This window comes from Octodon degus, unplaced genomic scaffold (assembly GCF_000260255.1).
Source record: "Octodon degus isolate 3935 unplaced genomic scaffold, OctDeg1.0 scaffold00097, whole genome shotgun sequence".
NCBI lineage: Eukaryota > Metazoa > Chordata > Mammalia > Rodentia > Octodontidae > Octodon > Octodon degus.
In genome coordinates this window covers 6,737,488-6,745,037 of record NW_004524673.1, presented here as the reverse complement: position 1 = coordinate 6,745,037, position 7,550 = coordinate 6,737,488, and positions in this window count along the sequence as shown.

Genomic DNA, 7,550 nt, shown 5'->3' with positions numbered 1-7,550 from the left:
AGTTACGCATTCTACTCTGCTGGCAATGAGAATTCACAAGCAACTGAAGGCTTTGTTTTGGGGACTCTGCAGTTATGATTCTAGCCTCATGATGCATGATTTAGGTAGTAAGCCCAACTGCTTCCTAGAAATAAGAACAATTTTCCTTGCTAATTTAAGAAGACCTTAGACTTTACTCACCTGATTCTAAAACAGTGTATAATCCAGATGCTAAAAAAGTACAAAATTGAGATCGGGAAACAAAAACATTCAGTGATAATTTCAAGTTAACATCTTTTGGGCTTTCTTTGATCAAAATTCATATGTACATAGTTTTTCAAGTATAAATACCACACAACTGTTTTCAGATGTTATTTACAGCATGTTATTAATATGCCATGAAGTTTATAAGTTTTCCCTATTTATCATAATAAAAAATACAACATGCTTCTACAGTGTGATTATTTTCCTGTGTTCAATTGTGAGACTACAAATGTTTACTCTATCTTTTAGACCAAGCTAGCAAACAATGAAATAAAGAATGTAATATAAGTCTGATTTGGTTCAACATCACTTATTTGTTTCAGATAAAGATTGATTTTTGTTTTGTGTTTTGGTACCAGGAATGAAACTCACAATCTCACTCTCACCAGGCAAGTGCTGTGCTGCTGAGCTATATCCCCAGTCCAGATTGTTTCACAAGTATATAAGATGATGGGCTATTTTTAAATACTAGGATTTAAATTCATGAAGTAGATGATTCACTAATTTAGACTTTTTTATTAAGTCATAAGAGACTTTCAAACAGATTAAAAGTAAATTAAGATTAGCTGAATTTACTTAGGGGTTTATAAATGATAACAGCTTTGTGATTTGTGGTTTTGTCATGAAATACTTCCACTACAAGTCTTTTTCATCACAAAAGACTACCTAATAACTGTAAATCATGAAGAGCCCATGACTCAACACTGTGGTCCTTAGTTTTTCTTTCTTTCTTTCTTTCTTTCTTTCTTTCTTTCTTTCTTTCTTTCTTTCTTTCTTTCTTTCTTTCTTTCTTTCTCTCTCTCTTTCTTTTTCTTTCCTTTCTTTCTTTCTTTCTTTCTTTCTTTCTTTCTTTCTTTCTTTCTTTCTTTCTTTCTTTTTTTTCCCCCTTAGTATTTGACCTGACAGATATTTGGTTTTTAACAGTATGGAGAAATCCATGAATATGGGAAGAATGAACAAATGTGACATGATTTTGAAGATGTAGAAAAGGTCCTAACCAAAATAATCAGCGGCCGTTAACATAACTATTAAACTTTTATTGGAGAATTTTGTAAGGAATTAATTTTATTGGTCTATAATAATGAGCTTTGAGGGAGGAATAATTTTCTAATTATCATTTTTATCTATTACCATTTTCACATAGCACATCCACAAGAGATTAGAGACAGGAGCATGAATTCTTGGGGCAGCCATGGAGTTCGCACTCTTCCTACTGACAGGGTTCTCCGGGTAGTCACAGGGAGGCCCGGGCCTCTGAAGTGACTTCAGAGAGTAAAAATGAGATTATAAGGAAATAGTATATGTCCTAATCAATTCAGGATGCTCTCACAGAATAACTATGACTAATTAATTTATAAGCAATAGAAATGTGTTGCTCATAGCTCAAAAGCCTGGGAAGTTTACCAGCAGATTTGGTGAGAGACCCTTTCTTCATATGACCCTTGGTTTGATGTGGCAGAAGGAGTTGGACGGCAGCTCCCTTTAACCTCTTTTACAATGGCACTAATCCCATCCAGTAGGGTGAAGTTCTCATCATCCAACTACCTCTTATAAGCCCCATCTCTTAGGATTGTGGCAGTAGGTGTTAGGTTTCAATATATATAGTTGGGAGCACATCAACGTAAAGAATATAGTGAATTTCCTATGATTTTGGTTGGTTTTGTCCATAGTTTGCCTCGTGGAAAGTTTCACATTTCATTCTCTGAAGACTAACACCATGTACTTAGAACACAGCTTTAGTTTAGTAGAATTGTCAAAACTTGAAACAGTTGCTAAAATTATGGCCATCACGGAATCATTGATTTTTCTGTTGAACGGTAGCAATACACATTAGATTCAATAATAGAAAAGGTAACAGATGTTCGACCTTACTTGTAACATGTAATACCATGCTTCACAGGATAGGACCCCTCTCTGGTTTGCTTCTGTTTCATTACATCATGAGAAAATATATTAGAGGCACTCAGTATGTCCTTAGTCCGAATGAAGCCATTAGACCCAAGAATGTGGTCTGAAAAGGAAGTGACGCCTCAGGGGCCAAGTTAGTATAGTCAAGATGGTAATCGTGTAATAGCTAAGGCTTTTTACTTTTTAGGACCATATTTCTTCAATCTGCTTACTCACTATAAGCGCGTCTAGAGTGCATGTCCTCTTTCCTCAAATTTCTTTCCCTATATGATCTTAATATCTAGATGGGTTCAATAATTGCTGATGTTACTACCTATATATCTCAGTAACTCCATTTGAAAGAGCAAAATGTCTCAAATAAATCTGTCTGAATATCCTAGAGTGAAACTATCTAAGTATGTTGCCAAGGTGAAGCACCATATTCTCCTTGACCCTGCCATGTCTACTTGGGCACAGACTTTTAGTTATAAAAGACATCTAAAATTTAAAGCATAAAACAACAGGATTATTTTTGTATTCTCCATTTTGGAGCTGTTGAAATTGACACTAAAATATTTCTTTAATTCTTCCTTCCTTCCTTCTTTCCTTCCTTCCTTCTTTCTTCTTTCTTTCTTTCTTTCTTTCTTTCTTTCTTTCTTTCTTTCTTTCTTTCTTTCTTTCTTCTTTCCTTCTTCCTTTCAGATATTGCCCTACTTTAGGCTGCATTACCTCTATGGAATGGTATACTACCTGATCTGTGGTGTCCTGACTCATTTCTGTCTCACTCCAAAGTTGTGAAGGTACTCCACATTTTATTTGTAAGTACTAATTATCTTCCTTAAACATAGATAAAATCAAGTCTTCTTATAAAACACTAAGCACTTCTTGCACCATAAGAATAAAGTTAAAGCTGTCTAGCCTGGCTTGAAAGTGCTACACAGTTTTACACTGTCATCCTTTCCTGCTCCTTTTATCTATCCACCTTCTGGCAAAAACTGAAACAGAGGAACACTCTGAACTATTTAAAAACCAAAACCACACTTTCCATGTTGCTCAGCCCATCCCATCTATCTAGCACTCTCAACTCCTTTGTTTGATAGTACCCAGTTAATTCTTCAAAAAATTAATCATACTCATGTCATCTATGTAACTTTCTACCTGAGTGAACTCACAAACTTAGAGTGCAACTTTTTTTATAAAGATGTTCTCAACTTTTCCTCTCTCTCTCTCTCTCTCTCTCTCTCTCTCTCTCTCTCTCTCTCTCTAGTTTAAGAAACCACTAAAGACAGAGAATGGCATATGGTAAGTATGCCTTCCTTGCTTTAAATAAGTCAATCCTCTTAAGGCTCCAACCACAGGGAAGAACCAGAACACAAGTGCAAACCACGGCTGGCTAGCAGGGTCCCTCACCACACTCAGCCCCATGACTCCCTGAGGACCTGTGTTTGGCTGGCCAGTGCCAAAACCTGCACAAAGGCATGCTCTCAACATTGTGGAAAGAGTTCTGGATAGGGATTCTGTTTTAATAGGAAAAGAAACAGATGTTTTTTTCACTTATCCTTCACTACATGGCAGGGCCATTACCACCTTCATCTTCTTCATTACTCTTGCTTTATCACTTTTTTCCCATAATTTTATTGATAAACAAATAGCAATGAGATAGTTTCAAATCAAATTGGTAGGATAGTTTCAATAATTAACACATTGCATACATTCTTCCTAGTGGTTAATTGCTGTACAAGATGCAGACATGATATCCTATTTACAAACACCATTAGAACAAATCACTCTATTCATTAAGAGAATGTAACTATATATCTATCCTAATCACTTTGAATACACAGATACAAAATGGACATTCATCTGTATACCCTTTTTTTTGTTAAGTTCCGTTATTTGAATATTATAGGGGTGTAAACTCAGCAAAATATTCTAAAAGAGTCCAGTAGCCCATAACAGTATTGGGTCCTCCACTTGACTGGCAATGTCAGAAATTGTTGACCTGAGTCCCCTACAGCTCAATCTAACAGCATGGCTTTACTTCTTATATTTCATTTTTATACTTTTCTGCTGGATGGTTAAGACCAAGGTAAAGCAGGACCTATGCAACAAGAATTGTAGCTTTTGGGTCTGATAAGGTCAGTAAAATTCCCTCAGGATTTATCCTGAGATTCTGTACCTCAGATTGTATAACCTTTGTCAGTGTCATCCATGTGTATGAGTCACGGCCATTGCTTGGCCAATGTGCTCTCTGTGAAAGCCTGAGAGAATGTTTTCTCTCCATGTGACTCTCCTTAGGCACACGCTACATCATTGATCACTTTCCTCTTTGGCCCCATAATCTCCTTGATCAGAAAATTTGGAACACTAGTGAGTTACGTGACATTACAGTACAAGTTCTCATATGTCCTAAGGCTAGGCCAAAATGTTGGCTTTCCTTGCAGCCCTCTTTTTCATCTAATTTTGGTCTGCAAACTTAGGTTTTTAACTATCCAGAAGACAAGCTTATTGTTATTCATACAATTTAGGCTGTTAAGCTTAACCTCACTATCTGTCTGCATATCAAACATCTTAGACATAATGTGGAACAGGTATTTTTCATCAAGTATTGATATGTTGAACTTTAAGTCCCTAAAGAATATGATAAAAAACATTTAGAAAGTAGAATATATTTTAAAAGTAGGCATACAGAATTATATACTTCTTATGTTTGCACATAAGTCCAAAAATCTCACCATATACAACCTTGAAGCAGGACAGTCCCACAATATTCCTTTTCCTGTCTCTTACTTTCATTCACCACCCCCTACTTTTTGAACAACCATCTACCCGAGAGACTTCATAGCAGCAACTGGCATGTCATGTCATGACAAGCAGCCTGTATTCAGAAGACCAGAATGACAGGCACTCCAAGCATGAAACTACTATTACAAATTACCATCTGCAGTGCAGTAGCTTAGCTCACAGGTATATATATATATAGTAAGGGTGAGAATCTTTCCAATTAACGGCTAGATTAAAAAATCGCTTATAAGAAACTTGCACAGAACTCCTTCATCCCAATCATCACTATAATCTTAAAGTGGAAGTTGTCCTCATGATTATTGTTATTCTCATTTTATAAGAGAAACAAGGATCAGAAAAGGTGGTCATTGCCTCTGTCATGTGTACTCTTTCTATCAGGAAACACTGCTGTGACCTTCATACTGTGTTTCTCTCACTTGCAACTATTTATGCTGAGAGTCCTCTCACAGGCTGCCAGACCTCACATGGCTTTCTCTTTCCTTGCCATGTCTATTTCCTGATCAGTTATCTTATCTTAACCCTCCTGGGACATTACACCTCTCATAAACTGTAGCAATTCCATGAGATAGTCTTATTCTTGGGTCATTGCACTTAGATGATTTCATTTGGCTAAAGGACTTTTGTAGGAAAAAAAACTGAACTCTGAATATAGTATATACTTTATATCACTGTAAAGTAGTGATGTTAACATGCTACATTAGTATATAATATGTTCCTCCCAAGGAAAATTTGATAAGGTTTACAATAAAAAGTCAATTAAGTTATTTTAAAATATTTTATGAAGGAGTTATTCTATTCTTTCAGGTCATATGAATTAATTAATACCAGGCTTGCTATTCCACATGAAAAAGTAAGTGTACTGCCCCATTTCAAAGGTTAAAATAAAACTGTAAGAAAGAAGGCTGTGTTGTACTAGTGCAAAGATATACAAGTGGATCAATGGAGCAGAACAATAATCAATTTATTTTTAACAATGTTGCAAAGACAGGTCAATGAGAAAAAGGTGATCTTTTTAACAAATGGTAGCAGAAACATTCAATATCCAGATGCATACATTCATACATATGTATGTATATAATTGTACATATAAATTATTATATGTACTTATATATAAAAATAAATGCATTCAGACTATTAAAAATGATTATAAAAAGGACAAACAACACAAGTTAAAATATGCAAGAATTCTGATCAATCCTGTCTAACAAGTCACTAAAGAATTGCATGTTTTGAATAAGTACATGAAAAGATGCTGAACATTATCATGAATCAAGTAAACAGAAATTAAACTAGCTGGCTTTATCATTTCTCAACTATGAGAATAGTTAACATGAAACAGGATGACGATATCAAGTGTTGTCAAATATGTAGAGCAACTGAATTATCAATAATTTAAGGAAATATACCTAACCTTCCACAATACAAAGTTTTAAAAAATGCTCATGAAAAGATGTTTACAACTTTCACAGAAGCTTTCATATCAGTCAAAACTGAACAGCACAAAAGTTCTAATCAAAATAGTGGATAAACAAAAATATTAGTTATAATAAACTCTCTGGGAGTTTATATAGAATGCTAATAGAAACTCTCCTAACGTAAGTTATCCTAATTAACTCTCTGGGAGAAAGGAAGTTATGTTATACTCTCCTTACAGTTTCTCTCCAGCATAATTTATACCTTTTAGTGACTAACAAATTATACTGATCAACAAAGAAAGACTAAGTCTTTGAGCAACTGGGCATCATTTGAGACTAAGACTTGTTTTTTATTCCTGCACATAAACCTTGAATGCATGAAGCTCCACAAGTAACAGATGAAAATGTAAATTTTTTAGATACTCGTAGTAAAAGCCTTGAAGAAGCAAAGGCTTAAACTTAACCTCAAAAACCCATAATAGCTGAATAACTGAACTTAATTATATTATTAGAAAGTCCTTTAATACTCTCCCTCTTATCCCTTGTTATTTGTCTGTTGTGTGTCACAACAATACCACTATTGTATTTGATGTATAAGAATAGTTTTGGTGAAATAAAGTGATTTCTAAAAATTTTGACGTTTATTTATTTATTGCAATACTGCAGACTGAACCCTAGTTCATTTTACTTTATTTATTTTGACAGAGTCACATTAAGTTGCTAAGTTGCCCAGACTGGGTTCAAACTTGCAGTCTTCTTGCCTCATCTTCCCAGCATGTTGGAATTACAGGCATGTACCACCACATCGAAGTAAGTCATCTTTACAAGTCTGAGTCTTATGATTGGTATGCAACAGCAACAAAGCAACACAACACATCTTCATTTCATTCATGCACTGGAAGGAAAACATAAAGTGAAATCAAATGGAATGAAAAGTGGGGCATAATGAATAGAATGATTTTTTCTAATGGTGTTTGTAAGTAGGATCACAAGTCTGCATCTTGTACAGCAATTAACCACTAAGAAGAATATATGCAGTGTATTATTTGTTGAAACTGTATTTTCGATTTGATTTGAAACTGTCTCATTGCTATATGTTTATCAATAAAACTTTGAAAAGAAAAAAAAAGTGGGGCAAAACAGAGATTCCTTCTAGTTATTTTAAATATTCCATTTTAAAATGTGATTTTTTGCCAAACA